The following is a 24,235-nucleotide window of genomic DNA, read 5'->3' as shown; positions in this document are numbered from 1 at the left end:
TCGATCGAGTGCTTAAAATTGCTCGATCGAGCATCCATTTTTTAGCAAAACACACCTCATTTCGCCAAAAATTGTAACTGAACTCCATGCTTTGACCCTAGAACTAGATGTACTTCTCCTTGTTGTATGTGTAGTGGATTTTGGAAGCCCCTAACAGTGAATGCATGAGGATGAGTTACACTTTTGGGCCAAATGCCGCAGTCAAATTTCAAAATTTCTCTTTTATTGAATTGAAGCCCTCAAAATTCGTACAAGCATTGTGAATTTTGATTCGGAGTAAAAAAACAATTTGTGGAGAATTATGTTGTTTTCCTAATGATATTTTTTGCAAAATAAATTAGTGTGATATAATATGACAATTTTTCATTAAATAAAACATTTATCCTTGCAAATTTTCACACATCTTACGAGGTATGTGTGTGTTCACATAGAATAACTTAGTCTACAATGTGTAATTTAAAATATATATATATGTGTGTGTGTGTGTGTGTGTGTGTGTGTGTGTGTGTGTGTGTGTGTGTGTGTGAGCATGATCTACACGGAGAGAACTAATTTTTCATATTAATTTTCTTTTATGCAAAATTATATTTTATTTTTTTTTTTTCGAAGTTGGCTAATTAATATTTAAATTATATTTTGCAGGCACATGTGTTCGCATAAGTTTTATTTCAATTATTTAAATAAATCGAAAAACCAAGAATACCATTTTGAAGAGGACTCGTAAATTAATATAGTGGTATTTTTTGAAAAAATTTCGTTGTGTATATTTTATTTTTAAATTTTTATTTAGCCTATTTAAGACTGTCCCAAAAAAAATTCAACATTATGTTTCAAAGAGATTAGATGAAACATATTATATTAATTTGAAAATGTCAAACTCATATGTCATTATATAGAGGATTCTTTCATGAATCCAACATGATCAACTCTGCCACCTAAGGAAAAAGTTTTCCCTAAGTCCGCTAGGGTACAAAATGGCGTTGCAGAAAATTTTGCAAAAAGGGTTCTGAAATTGATTATTAGGACTTCAGAAGCTCAATCAAGCGCTTAAAATGCTCGATCAAGCACCTAAATTTTAAATCCAAATAGTTAAATCGAGGTTTTCTTAAACCTCGATCAAGCCATTTAGGTGGTTAACCAGGGGCCCGATCGAGCTATGGAGCTCGATCAAGCCTTTATAAAAGTAATTGTGAGTCCCATAATTTACATTTTAGAATCAATAAAGATCTAAAATTTAATACATTAATAATTTAACCAAGTTGATATGATATTATTTTACTAAAAGTAAAAATTCAACTGGATCTATAATATGAACAACATTAGAAAACTTTTATGTTATTGTGCTGAGATGCACATTCTATAGCCTAGTATGGGGGCAATGTGTAAGTATGTTTGACCATGCTCAAAATATACCTTATCAAATACCTTGAATTTGAATGGATTATAAATTTGTAAGTCTAACGGTTGAGTTGCTATTTGTCTGTGGTCTGTGAAAATATGGCACATGCAAACCGTGGGCGCACGTTTTAATAGAAAATAGATGTTCAATTAAGCGTTAGATCTCAATCAAGCCATAGTGCTTGATCGAGGGTTAGTTTTAAACCCTCGATCAAGTAATTGTTTTAGCACTCAAGGGGCTCAATTGAGCGCTAAAAAATGGCTCGATTGAGCGCTTAATATGCTCGATCGAGCTCTCTCTTTTTTCACCTAAACATGCCCTCCCTTGCCAAAAAGTGTAACCCAGCTCCATGTTAACACCCCTACATGACATGGAGGATGTAATTTTCATGCAAAGAGCCAACTAGTACCTACTCATCAAGGATGGAAAATAATTCACCATTAACGTGCATAAAAGCAAGTCAAAAAAATTTCTCATAAGTTCCAACCAAGCTCAGAAATTGATAAGTTCTAATAAGAAGTATGTTTTATTGTTTTTAAGAGAATATATGTATGTGGAAAATCCAAGAAGAGAAAAGGAATCCTTGAAGGGGTGTACTATGAAATATAAACAACAACTGGAAGAGTTGCTACATGCATACAGGGATGTTTTCTAAGAGCGTAAAGGGCTACCATCCCAAATGTAAGTGGAGCATGAGAATCAACTATTGTCAGACTCCCCATTGCAAAAAATTATGTTGTATAGGAATTTGGTTATAAAATCAAGTGGGGTGAATAAAAAATTGCAACTATTGGAATAGATATATTGAGGTTAATGAATGATATTTCCCTTCCTAATTTTTCACTAACCTACCACAAAGTCCATGGAAATTCTTTCCCAAGGAGATTGGGTACATATGAGGGATGATATAGACCTTGTTTCATGTTATTAGGCTTGCTAGTACAACAAAGCATGCATCTTCTTATGAACCTAGCTACCCATTCTTGCATCTTAGACCAATATGCATACCTTTGGAAGTTGGCCATTTTCTTCCCTACACCAAAGTTCCCTACAACCTTGGAGGTGTGAGCCTCTCTAATTATCTGCAATAGATCACCTTTAGGAGAACATAACTTATCTAGCTTGTAGAGTAACTCATCCTAAATGTTTATAAGATGATAATATAGAAATGGCATGAAATTTTCTACTATTAATGAAATCAAACTAGAATCAAGATACTTAAATTTCTTCTACAATCTGCAGAATATAAAATCACAAGATAGAAAGAAATGAAATGACATGCAACCATCAAAACACAAGGAACACAATAATTTTACTATTAGCCTCACTCTCACATTCAAAACAATTCTAAGTCCAAATAATGAAATTAATTAAAATCATGAAAGTTAGGATTTAATCCTACCTTTCTAGATTGAGTTTGTTCCTCATGGTTAGGAGTCAGTTTAGGCTTAGTTGTTTAAGAGATTCTCTCCAACTAGTTAGGCTCCGAGATTAGTGTGTTATTGAGATATTTTCTCAACCATAGTGTCCAAGATAGACGTACTATCTTGAGACCAGCTTCCTCATGTATTTATGTGTACTATTATCATTCTTTGTACATTGGATTAATTAATAATGAGAATGTGAGGAATGATGTAAGGCTGAGACCTTTTCCGCCATGTCTGGTTTTTCTAGATATGTTTGATATTTATTTATGAGTGTGAGTGTGTATTATTTGTTTATTAGTTTTCTTCATGTGGTATTGGAGCTTCAACTAAGCTACTATTGAAATCAATTTATGGCACATCTATCAAGCCCAAAGAATTTAGCTGTAGGCCCATTGCAACTAATCCATATGCATATTGGGAAACATTTGTACGATCTAAATAGTCAATGTAGTTTATCAGGTGTTATCTTGCTATAGAAGAATCTAGTGAGATCCAATGCTCCAACAACTACATTGGATAAGAGTTGTAAAATATTTGCTGAGTTACTTCTGAAGAATGTCTGAAGATGCCCACATGGCACAGAATCCAACTACGTGGTATGTCGCCTTGTGTCGGACGCTTTGAAAATAGGCTACTAGAGGTTGCGTATACGTGAGACACTAGAGAATAGAATTCAGGAAGCATGTGTTCCTGAGGTTAGCAAGACCGACGCCAATTATTCAAATCTCGAATTCTTCGCTTGGCTCATAATACAACAAATACTCCTGTAGCTCTTCGGTTTTGTAAGTTGCAGGCTCAAGAACACTGGGATTTTCGATCCTGGAACTCGGAGTTACACAATCAAACTGTGGATTGAGAGGTTCCATGTAGAATGCTTCGGGCCCTTTAATTATTTTATGCCAGGCGGGATGAAACAATATTTGTCGCTGGAGAAGATGATCATTGGTGGTGCTTACGATACCATCTAGAGGATTTTTTTCCCATGAATGGATCTTGTTTGCCCTCCATTTTACCCGCCATGAAATGCCCACTGGAATCTTTCCTACTGAAGTCATTCATGCCATATTCAAACTATAATTGTTTGATCTTTTTCCTTTTACCAAGGTCATACTCTTCATTCCATTCATCCAATATATAGCCAATACTAATGGTTCGCTTGTCCTGAGCTCTTTCAATTTTTCCATAAAATCACGTGCACCATCCCATCTTGTTTAAATGAAATGTAGCTGCAATGAATTCACCATAATCTATAGTACCGTTGTTGTCTATATCAGCTACCTCCATAAGTTCTCGGATATCTGACTCCATAAGATTAGTAGCACCAACTCTATTTAATCCATCCTTCAATTCATCGAAGGTAATTGTACCACTGTTGTCTATATCAATCATCGTGAACATCTCTTTAAGACCAGCAATTTGATCTTCTGAGAGACTGTTCGCTATAACACGAAGAGCCATCTTTTTAATCTTGTTCATTGCTAAGAATTGATTCAACTGAGAAGAGCACTGCAGAATCAAGAGGTTTGTCAGGAGCAACCCCATCACCCCGAATCCAAGGGTCACAAAGCACTTCATGAGTTGTTGGGCGATTTTTGGGTTTTCTATCAAGCATCCTTCTAATTACAGAATGACTCTAGCACTCCAAATATCAGCTTCAGGACCGTAATTCTTGCATAGTACTTCAGGGGCTACATAGTACGGAGTTCCAACCACATCACTAAATGTTTCAAGAATATTTTGACTTGTAATAGTGGAGCTATAAGTGATTTTTTCTAGAGACATAAGTGGTCATAGAGATTTTTGGAGTGATAACGTGTGTTTTTATTTTGAGTGATAAGTGAGTGGAATAATAAGGTATTTTTTAAAAAAGGCAATATTCTTTTGGAGATATAAGGAGTGCTTTAAATTTTTGAAATCAATTTAGTGATTTCATAAAATTGTTTTTGGAAGTCAAGTGAATTTTTTTTGTAATGGAGTGATAAGGTGTACTTTTTGGAGTGATAGGAGAATTCGTTTTTAGAGAAAGTCATTATTTCACTCCACAATAATATTTTACTTTGAGAGCTATTGAGTCAATGAAAGCAGTTTTTGAAGACAATTTGCTTCCAAAGTTTGCAAGTGTGACATTCTCATTGAGAAGTTTATACTACAAAGTTGTGACATTGAAGAGTGATGTACTCCAGTAATTAATAAAATCATAATTTTTGTGGTGCTTGTGTCCTAGATCTGCCCGAAATTGAATAAGGGAATCATAGGTACACCGTGTGTAATGAATGTGTGTGCATGACTTGTGTTCAGATTATCAAAACAATCTCTTTGTATTATATGCTTAAACAACTACATGCACATAAGCAAGCTTAAGTATAAGAATGCTTAATCAAGCTCTTGTAATCAAGCTTAAGTAAACAAGCACAAAGCGTCACATCATCAACTTGATAAGATGATATTCCAATCAAGCACATTTCACATCATGTAATCAAAGCAATCAAGTTAAGGACGCTACAAAATAAAGCATTTCAAGCCAAGATGACATCAACATCATCAACACCTTTTGTATCACTTGCAGATAAACATGTTTTAACTGAATTGTACAAGTGCATTCTCAGTTGTAACCGACACCCTAATTTGAATTGTTAAGGTGAATACATTAACTCAAGTAAGTCTTCAACTGAGTCATCAATATTGAACTTGTCATTTGTCTCTTGGTTGCATTTTCGACAGTGTTCGACACCCTTCCTTTTTTAAAATTAGCACATTCAGTGAGTACATTCAAGAAAGCACAAAGTGTTAATAATCAATAAAGCAAGTTCAAGCAAGCCATCTAGAAAGCAATCATCATTCAAACAATCAAAACAAGCGAGCGTGTCATTCAACCAATCAAGCAAGCGAGCGTGTCATTCAAACAACCAAGCAAGCGAGTGTGTCAAAATCAAGTGCGAAAGTTCAATGCAAAACATCTACAACAAACGAGCCAGTGTGAAGTTGATTGAAGCATTCACAAAGTTCTAGTGAAGCATTCAAGCAAAGCGATCGTCATCAAGCGAGCGTGACATCAAGAGTTCAAACAACCAAGTCATAAAACTCTAGCAAGTGTTTAAAAACTCTAGCAAGTGTTTAAAGCATCAGCAATAAGCAACAATACAAGTGAGCCTGAATTCAAAGTGAACAAGCTAACATGGCGACACACATTCAACTGTCCCAAATTCTTAACGATATGATTTTATCATCAGCTGGAGACATGGTGAACATCAGCCAAAAAACTCTTGCTGATATTCAAGTACATCTTCAACATGCACATGAAATGACTGAGTTTCTTCAACTGGAGTCGCAACTTCAAAGAGATGAGTTGCAACTAAAGAGTGATGTTTCCAAATCTTTCATCCATACAGATGAAGATACCAATGTTGATTCCAAGTCACTGATCCAACCAACTTCAAGTGTCGAAGTGGTCCCTGGTCCAGTTCAACTTTCTTCCAAACCAATCATCAAGCCATGGGAAGAACTTCGAAGTAACAAAAATCGATGAGGATTAGGATATGACAAAGATGAAAACAACTTGCATATCCCTGATTATTTTAAGCTGGTCAATTTCATCAGTGCAGGGTTTCTTGATCAAATAACATCAACTAGCCATGAGAAAGTTGCAGACAAACAGACATGTGTGCAAACTGAAGTTGCAGTCAAACCAAAATGCCTTCATTTTCAAAGGACCAGTCATTTGGAAGATCAATGTTTTGATCTCCATCCTTGCCACCATTGTGGCAAGTCAAATCATTCATCAGCACAATGCAGCAAACAACAACAATCAAGCAGATTGAAGATAAATTATTCATGGATTGATCCCTGGGAATGGTCATCCATAGTCAGAAGATTGTATAAGTTTTACAATCGAATTCACTCACACATAATGCAACCAACAGTAAAAATGAAGATGGTACTCTCGTGCAGTTGAATGGGGGAGTACGCCAATGAACCACTCCTACACCTGAAGGGGGGAGTTCAAAACTAATTTGAAGAAAATTGTCTCTCCTTTCAGCTGACAAAGGGGGGAAAATGTGAATGAAATTGACAGTGGTTGTCAGACTGAAAGTCTCGACAACATCAACAAAGCAGCCAGTGGGCATTTTCATCAGCGAGTGAGCATCAACAAAATTTGCCAATGGGCGATCGACAAAAAAGTTAGCAACGAGCAGTTTTTCAAACATAGCAAAAGCAACAGTGAGTTGTTTTTCAACGTCATCAGCCAGTGGTAGTTCTCTATATTTTTTCAGTGAACAACGAATGTTGATTACAAGCAAAGGACAGATGGATCCTTTTGCAGTTTGGCATGTGATGAAGTTGTAAACCAAAATTTAGAGATGAATCATACATGCAGCTGACTCATGGTCTCTTCATATTGCAACTTCTTCAGCATCCAACTTTGGCAGTTTTTCAGGCAAATGTTTTTTGAGGATCAACAGTTTCAGCGTGAGAACTTGGAAGATAGTTCCTGGTTCTTAACCTAGACATATCATTGAGGGGGTGGGGGAATGTTAGCCTCACTCTCACATTAAAAACAATTCTAAGTCCAAATAATTAAATTAATTAAAATCATGAAAGTTAGGATTTAATCCTACTTTTCTAGATTGAGTTTGTTCCTCGTGGTTAGAAGTCAGTTTAGGCTTAGTTGGTTGAGAGATTCTCTCCAGCTAGTTAGGCTCCTCGATTAGTGTGTTGTTGAGATATTTTCTCAACCATAGTGTCCAAGATAGACGTACTATCTTGAGACCAACTTCCTCATGTATTTATTTGTACTATTATTATTCTTTGTACATTGGATTGATTAATAATGAGAATGTGAGGAATGTTGTAAGGCTGAGGCCTTTTCCGCCATGTCTGGTTTTTCTATATGTCTGATATTTATTGATGAGTGTGAGTGTGTATTATTTGTTTATTATTTTTCTTCATTTACATGGGAACCCAATTGGAAAAAACCCCTCCGCTTATTTTTATTAATCAGATGAGAATGAGAAACTATTACAATGTGACCTTAATTCAACTTTGAAGCACACCATGCACTATAAAATTATTCTCCTAATGAATGCATATCTCTGCCCAACACTTAGCCTATTCAAGCCCCCAAATAGCCTCATATGTATTTGCACAATCTTCGAGAAATTGAGCTCCTAAAGAATAGGGTAATTCCCTATTTCCCTGCGCAAATCCCAAGGAATTGATCACCTGCTTAATTTTCAATCCTCTACACTCAACTAGTATACAATTGATGATTACAATATGCCTTTTCCTCCACTCCAACTAGGTAATTCGAATTTCATGCATGTTTGAGCTATTTTTGGTTGATTGACTAGTTAACTGAGAGATTAGTGAGTTAACAACAGTCATAACTACTCAAATGACATTCAACTTACTCAACTAATGACTAGATCTTGATTAACTGAGTTCAACTGAAAATAACTAAACTAGATTGCTAAATTTTAGCAATCACTACATGCACAACTCTACTCAAAGCCTATAAACTTGAATTTGTTGATCTAACTAGGTGACAGGGCCATGTCACTCAAATTAACTGCAATCCAATTCATCCTGCTAATGTGGAATATCAAATTACTCAATTTGTCTGAGGCACAAGTCAATTTGAGACTTTCTTACTACAATTTCTAACACTCCCACTTAGCAAGAAAAAGATTTTGCACCACTCCTATCCTACACTTGTGGAACTCGAATTTGCCTCTTAACAATGCCTTTGTAAAAATATCTACGTCTTGCTCCTCGGTGGGAATGTACTACAATATCATGATTCTCCTCTACACACAATCTCTCAAGTGATGATATCGGGTATCAATGTGCTTGGACCTGTCATGAAATACTAGATTTTCAAAGAGTTTGATACAACTCTGGTTATCACAATAAATCATTTTTAGAACCATCTATTGACTGAAAAGACCCACAAGAATTTTTCTCATCCATATGGCCTCGCATGTTGCTTGACTTGCAGCCATATACTTGGCCTCTGTTGAACTGAGTGCCACAGATCTCTATTTCCTACTATACCAGGAAATAGCTACAAAACCAACACATAAGATAGCTCTTGAAGTACTATTCCTGTCTGATGGACTCCCTGCCCAATCTACATTAGTGAAGACTTGGAGCTTCACACCATCTATCCTCATATACCATAACCCATAATCTGTAGTACCTCTGAGGTATTTGAACACATTCTTTACTTCTTTCCAGTGAAAGTTAGTAGGCTTCATCATAAATCGACTCAGTTGGTTAATTTCAAAGCATATGTTGGGCCTTATGTTCACCAAATACATCAAGGATCCAACAAGTTGTCTGTAGATGGTAACATCTACTACCTCTCCAAAAGAACCATGCTCCTTCCTCCATATTGTAGCTAGAGGTGTGTCCATAGGCTTGTAGTCCTGCATATGAAATATTTGTAGTATTTCATAGGAATACTTCCCCTAACTCACAAACAACTCTCCATCTCCCTCCCATACTTCCAACCCAAGGAAGTAATGCATAAATCCCATGTCCTTCATCATGAATTCTCTTGCAAGGTCCTCCTTGTAAGAGTGGATAAACTTATCACCCCCTATAAGTATCAAGTCATCAACATACAATACCAAGGTAAGAAATTTTCCATCTACCACAATGTGATAGAGATTGGCATCTGTTTCACATTTGGTGAAGCCCAATCCACTGATATATGTGTCAATTCAAGTGTACCATGCTCCAGGTGCCTGTTTGAGACTATAAGGGACTCTCCTGAGTCTGCACACATGTGGCTCCCTATCATATTTCTCAATTCCCTCGGGCTGTTCAATGTGAATCTCTTCCTCAACCACTCCATTGAGGAAGTAAGTCCTCACATCCATCTTGTGTATCTTCCACCCAATCTACACAACTAATGCTATAATGGTTCTTATTGAGGAATATCTTGCCACATGGGCAAATGTTTCCTCATATTCAACTCCCTCTACCTCTAAGAAACCTTTGGCCACAAATATGGACTTGTACATCTCAATGTTGGCACCAGCTGCATTCTTCACTTTGTAAATCCATCTAAAACCAACCATTGACTTATTCTCTGGTCTCAACACCACCTCCCATACACTTTTCTTCATGATGGACGCATACTTCTCCACCATGGAATTTACCCACACTATTTGGGAAACTGCTTCCTCAAATGAAGAAGGCTCAAAATCAATGAGTTTTTTCATGAGTGCCATGTAATTGTTATACCTATCCAGTGACCTCCTCTGCATGTGCAAGGATGTAGGAGCTCCCACATGCTCCCTATGATCTTGCAAAAACCTATAAACCTCTCGCGTTCTCTTCCTCCCCTTTCTGAAATATTTTGGTTGAGTGGGTGCCTCCACTCAATCTCCTGTCTACTACTCCACATGTGGCTTCTTCACAACATCCTGAAGCTCTGTCTGAGGCTCCTCCTTTGGAGCTAGAAGCTCCTACTTTGGTGGGATACTCATCTCTCGCTCTAGATATCATCTCATAGCCTTCTCCTCATCAAATTTGACATCTCTCCTCACCACTGTCATCCTGAGAGAAGAAAAATACACCCAGTAATTATGTGGTGTCTTTGTGTATCCTACAAAGGCTCTCATATCAGTTGTAGGCTCCAATTTCTTCATGCTATCCTTGGAGACATGAAAATGCATAATAGCTCCAAAATTTTGAAAATGGGATACATATGGCTTTCTCTTAGAGAAAGTTTCTTCAGGTTTGATCATGCCAAGTATTCTATGAGAGCTCATGTTCTGCAAAGAAACTACGATGTTGAATGCTTCTGCCCATAGATGTAATGAAAGCCCTTGATTATGCAACATGGCTCTTGCTTCTCCCACTATGCTTCTATTTTTCATTTCAGCCACTCCATTTTGTTATGGGTTATGAGGTGCTATCAGTTCTCTTCTAATACCCTCTTTGGCACAAAATTCTTTAAAGGTGTTAGATACAAATTCTCCTCCATTATCACTTCTCAAGGATTTTAATTTATGACCATTCTCCTTTTCAACCAATGCTTTGAATTCAACAAATTTGGAAAAAACTTCATCATTTTTCCTCATGAAGGGGATCCAACATTTTCGAGAAAATTCATCAACAAAAATAACATAGTACCTATGTTTTGTTGTAAAGGTTGTAGAAAATGGTTCACATACATTAGAGTGGAGTCACTCCAAGATTTCTCCAACTCTTTTATCTCATCCCTGGAAGGTGGATTTGACATATTTCCCTAGTGTGCATCTCTTGCAAACAACATGTTGGTCAAGGGTGCATTTTGGGAGACCGATCGTAATCTGTTGCATGATTTTTAAGGCCCCATGGTGCAAGTGTCCCATGTTCCTATGCCAGAGTTCTCCAACATCTCGACTCTGTACGTTTTATGCCTTTCTACTAAGTGTAGTGCAAGCATCCACCTCAATTTTATAGATATTTTTCACTCTAACTCCAATTTGTTTCACCTTCCTAGTAGCTACATGCTTCAAGAAATATTTTCCCTTGTTGAACACAATATCATAACCTTTGTCCTCCAATAAAGCTACAAAAATCAAATTCTTCTTTAGCCCAGGTACATACATAACATCTTTCAGATGAAGATGGGAGCATGACTCCCTCTTAAAGGTGATAGTATCAATTCCTTTGGTGTTATACCTCCCATCATATCCAAGTTTTATGTGCATCTGGAGATCCTTCTCCTCTAGGCTACTGAATAATTATTTGCATATTTTCATATGGAATCAAGCACCATAATCTAGGTACCAAACACTCTCTATTACAATGCTTTCCACGCATGCAATCAGGGTGAAGTCCAATTCGAATTCGAAGGTGAAAGCGTCACCTCTTGCTTCTCCTAAAGCCTTCTTGCTGGATTTCTTATGCATACACTTTGTTGCATAGTGTCCATATTCGTGGCAGTGAAAACATTTTATCATGTTGAGGCCCTTCTTCTTTCCAATGTTCTAGCTAGACTCAGGCTTGCATTCGGCCTTCATTCCCTTGCCTTCCAATGCAAAATTTTCTTCCTCCTCAGCATTGGATGTTACTCCATCTCTTGGTGTTCCTTCAAATTTCTTCCTGCACCAAATCAAACCAAAGACTCTCCCAATTTGGTAATTTGTCCCTTCCATTTATAGAGTCATGGTAGTTGTGCTAGGATTTCATAAGGCCTAGGAGAACTAGGCTCACTAGCTCAAAAAATGGCACATTTTCTCCTAATCCTCTAATTTCATGTCAAACCTGAGTGAATCTAGAGAGGTAATGTGGAATGGTTTCATTTTTCTGCAATCAGATGTTTCTGAGCTTGTCCCTTAATGCCAATTTCCTGGCATCACTGTTATTTTCGAATAATTCAGTGAGGGTTTTCCACATAGAAAATGGAGTTTCTTTGCCATGTAAATTCGAGACTATGTGGTCTCTCACACCTTTCGGGATGATCCTCTTGACTTTTGTAGTATCCTTCTTCCAATGGTCTAACTATTGTGAACCTAATGCTGTTGGTTTTGGTGTATTACAACACACCATTATCATCGAGTATAACTTCCATCTTGTCCTTACAAGCTATGAAATTCTAGGTTCCCTCGAGGGAAAACTCCAATCTCAATCCGTTGAAAGACATTTTCCCGCACAGAAGAAAAATATTTCTTTGAATCTGTAAATCAAAATTTCCAAGGGAGAAGATCTATTTACTAGTTTTTGTTGTGTTTTCAAGCTCTAATGCCATGTAGAAATGGTAAGAAATTTGCTACTACTGATGAAATTGAACTGAAATTAAGAGATACAAATTTCTTGTACAATCTACAGAATAGAAAATTACAAGATATAAATACATGCAACCATCAAGACAAAAGGAACACAATTATTTTATAAGGGAGCCCAATAGGGAAAAACCTCTCCACTAATTTTTATTAATAAGATGAGAATGAGAAACTATTACAATGTCTTGCTTCAACTCTGAAGCACACCATGCACTGTAAAATGTTTCTCTTATTGAATGATTATCCCTAGCCAACACTTAGCCTATTCAAGCCCCTAGCTAGCCTCCTATTTCCTTGCATAATCTTGGGTAAATTGAGCTCCTAAAGAATAGGGGAATTTCTTATTTCCTTGCCCAAATCCCAAGGAATTGATCCCCTGCTTGATTGTCAAGCATGTACACTCAACTAGTATATAATTGATGATTACAATGTGTCTTTTCCTCCACTCCAACTAGACAATTCAAATATCATGCATGTTTGGGCTATTTTTGGTTGATTGGCTAGTTAAATGAGAGATCAGTGAGTTAACACCAGTCATAACTACTCAACTGACCCTTAACTGACTCAACTAATGGCTAGAGCTCAGTTAATTGAGTTCAACTGAAAATAACTGAACTAGATTGCTAAATTTTAGCAATCATTACATGCACAACTCTACTCCAAGCCTACAAACTCGAATTTGTTGATCTAACTAGGTGAAAAGGCCATGTCACTCAAGCTAACTGCAATCCAAGTCATTGTACTGATGTGGAAAATCGAATTACTCAATTTTATTAAGGCACAAGTCAAATTGAGCCTTTCTTGCTACAATTTTTAATCGATAAGATAGTATAGATAGGAATAATAAAGAAATCACTTAGACATTCTTACCTTTCCCCTATTGTGGTATCATAGTCCCTATAGGTGCTCATACTATATTGTACTTGATTATTTATTATCATTTCATTAATTGCAAAAATAAAATATTTACGATGTATACAATGCCATGGCATATCTAACCCATGTAAATCAACATATCATAAAATAAAAGTATCCATGCACATTTTTAATCAAGTTTAATTACAAATTTTCCAAGGAGATAAATTGGGATATTACAAGACTGATCGAGATTCTTTTGCTACTCACCTCACTCAAACATCCAAAGCCGCTAAGAAATCTTTGGAAGTTGAGAAATATTACTCTTTCTTACGCTCAAACATCACATGAAAAGAAATAAAACAAATTGAGAAGGGAGTGGAGGAGAGGAAGATGAATTTGTATGCATTCAAGATTTTGGAGGAGTTATGTGGGCTAGTTTCTAACCCAATTTATTCTCAAACTAGGGATACTAAATTCTTTATGATTGGAAAGACATATTGGCTGGTGAAGGCCACTATATCCCATTCCCTAGGAATAGTGTAGACCATGAGAACATTCTATTTAGCATCTGAATCTTTGAGGGAAAAATTGAAGCCATTTGCAGGGGAGTGTTTGACATTGACATTTTAGTTTCCCAGGTGCTTGAGGGACCAAACATTTAGGAGGGTGGGTGAGCTAGCACCCATCCCAACTCTAGCACTCATAAAGGTGAGGGGTGACCCAGGCGAGCCTCAACCTCAACTTCAAACTAGGAGAAAGATAATAAGAACAAGTTCTAGGGGCTAAATTTCACTAATGGGCTAACTTTCCAAGCTTTTGTCCAAAAAACATATTCACTCATTTCCATTTATTTTAAAAATTATTTCCTAAATTATATGAAATAAAGTTATTTAACTTTAAAAAAGACCAAAAAATTATAAAAACTATATAAAATCCCATTATATTTGAATATCTTTTTAAAAAATATGGCCAAACATTTTACAATTTGTATTTTAAGGACTAATAAGATTCACCAACTTTTCTACACTTTAAGATCCATAATAATATTCTAATAAAATATATAGTATTTTTTCAAGGCATTACCAATAAGAATGTTGTACTTTACTTTTATCTATATAAATCTCAATTTAAAATAGAATTAAATTAATTTACTTAATGTAATATTAAAAATAAATATGAGTTTCGACATAAATTTATACTAATCTACTCAATATTACTTTGAGAAATCCCCATATATCATAGTCTACTCAATATTCAAAGACAACAAAGAAAGTTATGCAGATATTCTGCAGCTAACTTTTGTGATAATCTATTTAGCGAGTTTGTCCATAAACTAGAAACACTTATTGTGAAGCTTTAAAAAAAGAGTCTGTCTTTCTTTCTATATATATCTAAATATATGTATATGTAATACATTATATATCTTAAATATTCCTAATGCAAAACATTGTAAATCTGGTGTAACTTAAAATTAAAACAAATTCCAACGCAAAATATATACTGCAACTGAATTTTAGAATATAATGCATCGTTTCAATATCATTAGGCTCTAGTAACCCGTTCCACCCTGAAGCATTACTGAAAGTTGTTCATAACAATGACAGCAACATCGATCTTAACATGCTGGACTTTTTGTGTACATTTCAAATCCATCTCTGAAAAAATTGCGTGAAAACAAAGATTCAGAAGAATGGTCCTTTTGGACAGGATCAAGCATAAAAATCAACCGAACCTTACTAATGGAAAAAGGACTTTCCTTGAGTTCTTGGGATTTACAGTTAAAGGAGTCCATGTGTGTACGTATGCTTACAACCGACCCTGCACAGACCAGGAGTTTGCTAATTTCCGGGGTATTAGTGAAATGGCAATGTCACTTGATCCCTTCCAGCACATCTGTGTTTTCTTCATGATTATTATTTCTTTTAATGCACAGGCGGCGCTGCAGCAGTTTCTTGATTCATCGAGGGAAGAGATTTAGTTCTTCATGATGCTGCGCTGAAAATCTCTGGGGTTCAGCCAAAGTCACTCCGAAAAGCCTTAATCCTTTCTTGGTCGCGGGATCGAGACTCGATACCACTTTGTACTCCGGGGTTACCAATCCTTGTGCCGTTGAGGGCTCAGCAGGTTCGACAAAAGGATGCAGAGGCTCGATATTAGGCCTTCCGTCGCCGGAATTGAGCGACTTCTTTAGGTCCATTGGTTGCGATGCGTCGGAATTAATGGCGTAAAATCTGCTTTGAACCGTCTGATTAGTGGGCGGTGCAGAGAAATAAAAAGGAATCGCGCTGTTAAAGTGGGCTGCAGAGCACTGAGACCTCAGGGCATCCATATGACCGAATTTTCTGATTGGCGAGGAGAAGGAATGGGAATTGAATTGCGTAATGGCGTTGGGATTACTCGAACTGGGCGAGAAGACGGGCATCCATCGAGCTGCATTATTAATGCCTCTGGAATTGAAAAGATTCAAGAACGACGGCCTCTTGACGGCATACACCACTTCAGCCTTGGATTTTTGGTTGTGGGGACTGAAACCGAGTCCGGGTTGACCCGACGGCCTGCGACTCCAGCTGATGTAGAAGTGATCAGTCTGAGCAAATCCTTTGTGAAACGAAACAATGTCACCGGTTTCCAATCTCTTATCCTTCACAAAACGGCTCCACCCCTTGGTTAGCACGTAGCTCTGGCTGCTGTTCCAATATGAATAACGGAATTGCCAGACTTTCCCCGTGTTATCTTCGAAATTTAAAAGCAGTCCCTTCTCGCTGGAATTGGCGTCCAGAGGGAAATACTTCTCCGCATACTGCTTCGGAATCACCAGGCGGTTCAGTTTGCCCACATCGCTTGGCGTAAGAGCCTTGTCGAAAAGATGCTCACGCGGCGGATCTTCCATTTCTTTGGCGGCGACGGCGGCGGAGGAGGAGACCTTCGTGTTTGCGTGGACGGTTTCTTGGTTTTCTTGACAGACATTAGCTCTCAGGCCGGAAACCTTCAGCCCTGACGCCCCGGCGTTGTTCTTGGAGGCCGACAAAGCTTCCCTCATAATGAGACTCTTTCTATGATGCTCGAATTCTGCGTCATATGTGTGCTTCCGGAGCATGTCGACGATTTCTCCCTTACTGTGCTCCCTCATGAATCGAGCCTCCGAATCCTCATCTCTTGCAGGACTGAAGTTAGTAATGGCATCTCGACCCCGGAACTTGAGGGCCGCTCGGTCATAGGCCTTGGCCGCGCCTTCTTCCTCGTCAAACGTTCCCAACCAGACACGCTGGTGTTTCTCGTAAATCTGCGCACCCCATCGGCCGTTGGGCTGAGGAACCACGCCTTTGTAATGAGAGGACGGCAGCTTGCCAGTTTGCTCCATCGACATTGAATACCTTCTCGGATCCTCAAATACGTCCGACTCTCCGCCAGATCCCGACACGACGCTCATTTCGCTTCCGATTCTCAGCAGCCCTCGAAGGTTCTTTTCCATTGATGTGGGCGAATCCGGAGCCTTCAACATAACTGCATCTTGCTTCGGCTGCCATCCTTCCTCTGAGATCCCCATGGCCGAAGGGTTCAATTCTTCCGTCATAGCGCTCTCGACGTCATCATCTTGCCTGTCTTCTATAGAACCCCAACCCTTGATTCCTTCGTTCGTTATCTGCTCTTGAGCTTTATCTCTGGCACACCGATCTTGGCGGCCGAGGTCATGATTGGCAGGGGTGAATGCAGAGGCATCCTTCTCGCCATAAACGGTAAAGCTCATTTCGACGTTCGTGACACAGCACGCCAAGCTTAGCGCTTCATTGGCCGAATCAATCTCCGACTGCCACAGAGTGGTTGTAGAAGCAGACCTCTTACCTCTCAAGCCTGCAAGTTTGTCACAGCACACAACCTGGAAAGGTTAAACTTCAATGCGTAACCTCCTTGCAGAATGTGATATACATTTATGATAACTGATGTGGACTGATGTATTCACAAACCTAGATCAACAGACGCCACCGTTCTTGCTGTGATTTAAATGTTATGTCTGCTCACTTATTAGACACCATAATTGAGCCTAAGGGATTCTTTGAAAATTTGAAAAACTTAAAGAAAGGCACTGAGAAGATGTTATGGACAGACGTTTGAATGCACACAGAAATATATGAACACCACCAGAACCGCCTCTATTAGAACGAGCAGGACAGTGCTCCGTTCATACAGGCCAAAAGGAGGTCCCACCCATTCCCTAGCCCGCTCCATAGGTCAACTCTCGCGATATGCGGGCCAAAATTTTGGGGCAAAGAAAGATTCAGATTGCTAAAAATTTTGGGGCAAAGAAAGATTCAGATTGCTAACAAACTTAGGTTTGTGAGAATGTAGGCGTGCCTGTATATTTATTACTTATTAATACTTCGTCTCCAACACGTATACTATGCATTCCTCTCCTTCTAGGAGAGTGCACATTCAGATGGAAACCAATTATACTAGCATTTGCACCAGATGTTGCAAAGGAAACGCCGTAAGGCATAAATTGAAGAACACAAATACAACAAAAGAATACTTTGATAAAGAATAAAAATATATTGAACGCTCAAATCAATGCCCCATTAACTGAAACCAGTTAGTAGACATATCTATCAACATTAGGATTATACACAATGATCAAGAAATTTCCCATATACAAACAACACCTTCCACAACAACCTTTTGTCACATTCACTATTCAAAGGAATAAGAAACTTTGCTCTGTTCTTTCTTGGGTTCAAAGAAAACTGAAGAGTAACCATGACTATCAAAAAGCAATAAATTAGATGTCACAAGATTAAAGCTAAAGATAAGACAAAAGAATACTAATATGGAATGGAATTTCAACAAAGGGACATGCCATTTTGGAAACATACCCTATAACATGACATAGGTCACAATCAAAAGCTGAAGATGGTCCATGAACCAAAATAGATTTTATATTTTTTATGCCATAACAGGGCCAAAGAAGATTGGTAAGCTAGATACGAAAGGAATTAAAATGTTTAGATATTTGTTTTCACATATTCTAATATGATCCCACTGTAGCAGAGTGAGGTACAAATGTTGGAGAATTCCTAAAACAATCGAGATTTTTTCAATTTTAGGACTCGAACTCAGATAGTCAGATCGCTGCCACTCCTCCTTCCACATTTCCCTGCAGATTTGATTGAATGAGGCTTTCAAGCATCAATGTACCATTACAAGGCACCATGGCCCGTTGGCAGAGAAAGTAAGTTGTGAGTTGAACATCCCATGGCTGAACACTGTGGCAACACCTATCTCCTATGTAGCATGTGCATTAAACTGCAACCCTTGAAAGCACGTTGGCTCCTGAGGAGTAAGGTTACTAACTAATGATTGATCCACATACATGGTGGACCAATTTTTGTTGAAATTTATGATTAAATGGATTGAAATTGTAGAGCCTAATTGGCACTGATGGACTCAGTAACAAATCTCTACTTCACCCTGATTATGCACTATGGGTTTCATATACAATTTCATGGAACAAACAAACAATTTGATTAAAACTGTAGATTGTGATGGTATAGCTGGATTCAGCAATAAACATATACTGCATCCTGATTTCTGCAAGATCATGAAAGTAAACAAATAATTTGGCTGTAATTGTATTTGTAGATTTTGATAGCATAGAAGGATTCAGTAACAAACAACTTACTGCACTTGAATTATGCCAGTTGTGACGTACAATTTTCTCAATCAAAGAAACAAGAATATTTTTAGAAATGAGGGCCAAGGTCGCTATTAAATGCAGATTCTACATAACAGATAGGTAGAGCCAATGTCTTTAAATGAGATTTTTTGGAGCTTCCTAGTGAAAAAATTTGTGGCCAAATCTTGATTTGTGTTGTTTAAACTGGCTTTTTAATTGCATATATAGATTCAACACCCTCAAAAATCTCTGGGGCACTTTCTTTGTGAAGAGTTCACCTCGAGAGCTTGTGATTTCAATGAATCCCCAGCAGATTTTAGACAAATTTAATAAGAAAACTTTCCAAAAAATCACATTTAAAAACTATTAGAATCTAAAAATATCTTGCAATCCTAAAAATAAGAGCAAGTTCAAACCATTAACCTTGCTGTTATCTGCCAGATTCCTGGTATATATAAAAATGCCCATGGTTGCCCCTATAAACAACATTTGCTCACCTGAAAACAAAGCACTTCTATCAAAGAGAGGGGAGATTGCACGAATCACAAACAAACGAAAGAGACTGTTAAACATTGTTGCTTGTTGCAGATTCTGTTTCTTTCTTGCTTGGAGTTATAGTATCTGTCCTTACCTTTGAGTATATTGGTTGTGAGATAAGAAGTGAAGAGAAGCGGAGGACACCATTAAAGCAGCAGTAGCAGAGGAGGTTTCGACTGGGGCGACCTGGGAACACGTCCACATTACTCTAAACTCTTGATCTCTCCATTAGTCCTGTGAATGTGTTGCAAGATCACCCCAGTCGAGCCTGCTCTGTCTCATTTATTCATGTGACCCAATATGCAGGGGAAACCCTTTCTGAAACTGCGTCAATGAATGTCTGTAATTTATAATTTATTGAAATGAGATTGATAGAGAAGGAGAAAGGAACCAAAATCTGGTAGTACACGCAGTACACGTGAAGTGCAGATATGGCCCTGAGATTTATGTTGAGTTAGGTCGAAATTAGATGGTTTCACACACTGTCGGTGGAAGGAATGGAAGGGCTTAATCTCCTCCATATTTAGGTTTAAAGGACAGTTGCCACGATGGGAGGTCAGTATGAAATTGCAATGTATGGAATGTAGTCCAGTATATTTTTACCAGAAAAAATTGAACAGTACAAACAATAATACTTTATTATAATAATAGAACGAATTGAAGTATAGTAAGGTTTGAAGGTGTCAAAGCCAGTGTGAATGCTGACATGTCTAACAGTGACTATTGAGACTATGACATTAGCCAGGGACTTGCACACGAAAACCCAAAACCAGTTTCTGGCCCGATAAATCTTTTGTTCATGGATGATATGTTATAAATCATATACATTTCACAACTTGCTTGACCACGGCAAGATAAGCACCGTACCTACCTAATGTATAAAAGAAGACTGATAAGCAGGAGGAGGGGCAGGCAGTCCACTGCCAAAGCGATGGTTGCTGTAATTAATAGAGGAATTGTAAGAACCGTGCTCTAATATGTCTGATTTTGAGTCTGAGTCAGTAAAGAAAAATGCTCAAATGTAACTATGTGCTCCTTCAGCAACCATGATGTCATGGTGACTTGGGAGCTCCACAGGCAATTTGTGAATTTCTAACCATTACATTAACCCACTTGCAACTTCTCTCGGTAATTCTTTCCTCGCATCTCTATTAGATACTTAATAGACATTTTAACATAGGATAATGTATAAAACACAGGCAGAACATCAAGGTGTACAATGGAATTTATTGTGAGTATTAAAATGTTTAGATATTTGTTTTCAGATATTCTAATATAATCCCACTGCAGCAGAGTGAGGTACAAATGTTGGAGAGTTCCTAAAACAAAAAATACTTGTGCCATTTTGACTTCTTTTGAAGTTGAAAATTCTTCGGAGAAAGACTAATTTCGAGATTTTTTCAATTTTAGGACTCGAACTCAGATAGTCAGATTGCTGCCACTCCTCCTTCCATATTTCCCTGCATATTTGATTGAATGAGGCCTTCAAGCATCAATGTCCCATTACAAGGCACCATGGCCCGTTGGCAGAGAAAGTAAGTTGTGAGCTGAACATCCCATGGTTGAACACCGTGGCAGCACCTATCTCCTATGTAGCATGTGCATTAAACTGCAACCCTTGAAAGCACGTTGGCTCCTGAGGAGTAGGGTTACTGACTAATGATTGATCCACATACATGGTGGACCAATTTTTTTTGAAATTTATGATTAAATGGATTGGAATTGTAGAGCCTGATTAGCACTGATGGACTCAGTAACAAATATCTACTTCACCCTGATTATGCACTGTGGGTTTCATATACAATTTCATGGAACAAACAAACAATTTGATTAAAACTCTAGATTGTGATGGTATAGCTGGATTCAGCAATAAACATATACTGCATCCTGATTTCTGCGAGATCATGAAAGTAAACAAATAATTTGGCTGTAATTGTATTTGTAGATTTTGATAGCATAGAAGGATTCAGTAACAAACAACTTACTGCACTTGAATTATGCTAGTTGTGACATACAATTTTCTCAATCAAAGAAACAAGAATATTTTTAGAAATGAGGGCCAAGGTCGCTATTAAATGCAGATTCTACATAACAGATAGGTAGAGCCAATGTCTTTAAATGAGATTTTTTGGAGTTTCCTAGTGAAAAAATTTGTGGCCAAATCTTGATTTGTGTTGTTTAAACTGGTTTTTTAATTGCATATATAGATTCAGCACCCTCAAAAATCTCTGGGGCACTTTCTTTGTGAAGAGTTCACCTAGACAGCTTGTGATTTCAATGAATCCCTAGCAGATTTTAGACAAATTTAATAAGAAAACTTTCCAAAAAATCACATTTAAAAACTATTAGAATCTAAAAATATCTTGAAATCCTCAAAATAAGAGCAAGTTCAAACCATTAACCTTGCTGTTATCTGCCAGATTCCCGATATATATAAAAATGCCCATGGTTGCCCCTATAAACAACATTTGCTCACCTGAAAACAAAGCACTGCTATCAAGGAGAGGGGAGACTGCACGAATCACAAACAAACGAAAGAGACTGTTAAGAATTGTTGCTTGTTGCAGATTTTGTTTCTTTCTTGCTTGTAGTTATAGTATCTGTCCTTACCTTTGGGTATATTGGCTGTGAGATAAGAAGTGAGGAGAAGCGGAGGACACCATTAAAGCAGCAGTAGCAGAGGAGGTTTCAATTGGGGCGACCTGGGAACACATCCACATTACTCTAAACTCTTGATCTCTCCATTAGTCCTGTGAATGTGTTGCAAGGTCACCCCAGTCGAGCCTGCTCTGTCTCATTTATTCATGTGAGCCCAATATGCAGGGGAAACCCTTTCTGAAACTGCGTCAATGAATGTCTGTAATTTATAATTTATTGAAATGAGATTGATAGAGAAGGATAAAGGAACCGAAATCTGGTAGTACAAGCAATACACGTGAAGTGCATATATGGCCCTGAGATTTATGTTGAGTTAGGTCAGTATGAAATTGCAATGTATGGAATGTAGTCCACTACTATTTTTAACAGAAAAAATTGAATAGTAGAAACAATAATACTTTATTATAATAATAGAACGAATTGAAGTATAGTAAGGTTTGAAGGTGTCAAAGCCAGTGTGAATGCTGACGTGTCTAACAGTGACTATTGAGACTATGACATTAGCCAGGGACTTGCACACCAAAACCCAAAACCAGTTTCTGGCCCGATAAATCTTTTGTTCATGGATGATATGTTATAAATCATATACATTTCACAACTTGCTTGACCATGCTAAGATAAGCACCGTACCTACCTAATGTATAAAAGAAGACTGATAAGCAGGAGGAGGGGCAGGCAGTCCACTGCCAAAGCGATGGTTGCTGTAATTAATAGAGGAATTGTAAGAACCGTGCTCTAATATGTCTGATTTTGAGTCTGAGTCAGTAAAGAAAAATGCTCAAATGTAACTATGTGCTCCTTCAGCAACCATGATGTCATGGTGACTTGGGAGCTCCACAGGCAATTTGTGAATTTCTAACCATTACATTAACCCACTTGGAACTTCTCTCGGTAATTCCTTCCTCGCATCTCTATTAGATACTTAATAGACATTTTAACATAGGATAATGTATAAAGCACAGGGAGAACATCAAGGTCTACAATGGAATTTATTGTGAGTATTAAAATGTTTAGATATTTGTTTTCAGATATTCTAATATAATCCCACTGCAGCAGAGTGAGGTAAAAATGTTAGAGAATTCCCAAAACAAAAAATACTTGTGCCATTTTGACTTCTTTTGAAGTTGGAAATTCTTCAGAGAAATAATCCCAACAACAATGTTAAGATACACACAATAATCCCAAAATAGAGACATCCAGTTATGCCACTCTAGTAAGATCACCTGAAATATCACATAGAAAACAACCACAAACCAAGGATCGCCCATGTGGCATGGCACTGAAACCGTTTACAATGTTAGTAACAAAATGAGGAAGGATACTATGACATTAGCCAGGGACTTGCACACCAAAACCAGTTTCTGGCCTGATAAATCTTTTGTTCACGGATGATATGTTATAAACCATATACATTTCACACTTTGCATACGTATAGAAGTTCAGTTCGGCTAAACTTAACATAAAGGAAGTATATCTCTAGGTGATAATGACAACTCTTCCATGTTACACTTAAGCTCAATACCTTGTAAGGATTTTGTGCTAGAGGGTGCAGATTTGTGTAATAGTAGATAAAAATCAACTCTCTAATACCATTTTTAAATATTTCTAATAAATTTTTATATTTCTAAATCAAATTCCATGAATTTGCCAGAATTCTTAATTCCATTGCTAATTTGTAAATAGCTGCACACATATGTTATTGCAGTTTAGGGTGGGATAACTGCGTACACTGTTCCATGTGGGAGAAATCTGTGCATAGATTGATAAAGGAAAAAAAAACCACTTGCTATTCAGAAAAAATACCAAAAAAGGTCGTGAAAATAAATTAATATAAATACATACTCACCTTGATTTTTTAACCATTAAAAAAAATTAGCATTTATTTTTGTTCAATATAATATAAAATAAC

At 37.4% G+C, this 24,235-nt stretch overlaps 2 pseudogenes across 1 annotated transcript; both read right to left on the bottom strand.

The window, feature by feature from the left end:
* Window positions 1–4,014: 4,014 nt before the first annotated feature.
* Window positions 4,015–4,608, bottom strand: LOC149150099 (calcium-dependent protein kinase SK5 pseudogene; annotated as a pseudogene).
* Window positions 4,609–15,015: 10,407 nt separating this feature from the next.
* On the bottom strand, window positions 15,016–17,654 carry LOC149150098 (AP2/ERF and B3 domain-containing transcription factor RAV1 pseudogene; annotated as a pseudogene). The gene is made up of 2 exons (XR_016262380.1): window positions 17,429–17,654; window positions 15,016–17,315 (listed from the first exon to the last, which is right to left on the bottom strand). The product of XR_016262380.1 is annotated as an AP2/ERF and B3 domain-containing transcription factor RAV1 pseudogene (transcript).
* Window positions 17,655–24,235: the final 6,581 nt, after the last annotated feature.

This window comes from Pinus tabuliformis, chromosome 9, assembly GCF_031772625.1.
Source record: "Pinus tabuliformis cultivar Carrire ecotype Pingquan chromosome 9, CPIR1, whole genome shotgun sequence".
Classification (NCBI taxonomy): Eukaryota; Viridiplantae; Streptophyta; class Pinopsida; order Pinales; family Pinaceae; genus Pinus; species Pinus tabuliformis.
Note: the sequence above shows the minus strand (reverse complement) of the source record. Positions and strands in the feature narration are given on the sequence as shown.